Raw genomic sequence first — 769 nt, 5'->3', positions numbered from 1 at the left:
AAATAGTGGGGATACGGCCGTATACGTACACAGATGCGACGACTCCAAGTAGAAGAGATAGCCAGTTTCGGCTGAGCAGTGGGGTAGACGATTAAGTGGTGGGGAGAAGAAGAGGAAAGGGTAGGACGGCCGGGGGCGGGCGCGCGCCACAATTCAACGAGAACAGCCGCACTCGCCACATCTGGCGAGCAACTGCCACACTATCGGCCTATATTCAAAATTCTATTCTTCCTTTCGGATTAAATAGCGGCCGATGCCGCGAATTAAATAGCGATCTATACGACAGTAACATAACGCGAATAAAAGGAGACGGAGAAAATTATGGAAAAAAAATTTTAATTTGTAGCTTTCATAATTTTATTGTGCGCGAAATAGCTGAAAATTTATTGTTTTGACGAGACTTAATATTATTATGATTGTTACGGTGAGACTTCGGTAATGGATAAAGGAATAAAAGTTTTGAACTCTTTAAGAAATGAAATATCGGGAGTAAATAACAAACTCTATAAACAAATCGCATGCGAGAGAAGAGTACACAGGGGCGTACTGTTTAAAATGTCAAAAGAATTTTGCATAAAACTCGTAAGAAACTCGTTTAAAGCTCTTATCTGCGACGAGCAAAGAGAGCTCCGCCTCCTCAACCGTCCCCTCCGCCCCGATGCTACCCCGGAGTGCCCCCCGTTTGACCAACTGGCTACTACGTCACACATGCTTCTGCTTAGAGCCGCCAACTCCGAAGGCTCTCCTCTCAGGCCGGCTCAGTGAGTTA

This window comes from Vollenhovia emeryi, unplaced genomic scaffold (assembly GCF_000949405.1).
Source record: "Vollenhovia emeryi isolate VEMERY1.0 unplaced genomic scaffold, V.emery_V1.0 DF939174.1, whole genome shotgun sequence".
Classification (NCBI taxonomy): Eukaryota; Metazoa; Arthropoda; class Insecta; order Hymenoptera; family Formicidae; genus Vollenhovia; species Vollenhovia emeryi.
This window is presented reverse-complemented; position numbering follows the sequence as displayed.